Here is a 326-nt window from a genome sequence, read left to right as displayed (position 1 = left end):
CCATTGATGATCACAATTTCGTGCACCAAGTTTTTGGCGCCGTTGCCGGGGATTGTTCGAGTTTGGACAACTGACGGTTCATCTTGTTGCTTAGATTAGGTAATTTTATTTTATGTTTAAGCTTTTTACTTTTCGAAAATTTTTCAAAAAAAAAATATTTCTATTTTGTTCTTCAGAGTTTTTAAGAATGGATTCTAGAGTTTCATGATGATTTGTTGAAGTATGGCTAGCTGTGAAGCCATGTCTAATCTTTTAGACCGAGGTTTCAACTTATCATCACAAGAGCTTGTTGATTTCTATCAATTTTGCTGTTGTGAGCAATGATC

This window comes from Arachis duranensis, chromosome 5 (assembly GCF_000817695.3).
Source record: "Arachis duranensis cultivar V14167 chromosome 5, aradu.V14167.gnm2.J7QH, whole genome shotgun sequence".
NCBI classification, from domain to species: domain Eukaryota; kingdom Viridiplantae; phylum Streptophyta; class Magnoliopsida; order Fabales; family Fabaceae; genus Arachis; species Arachis duranensis.
This window is presented reverse-complemented; position numbering follows the sequence as displayed.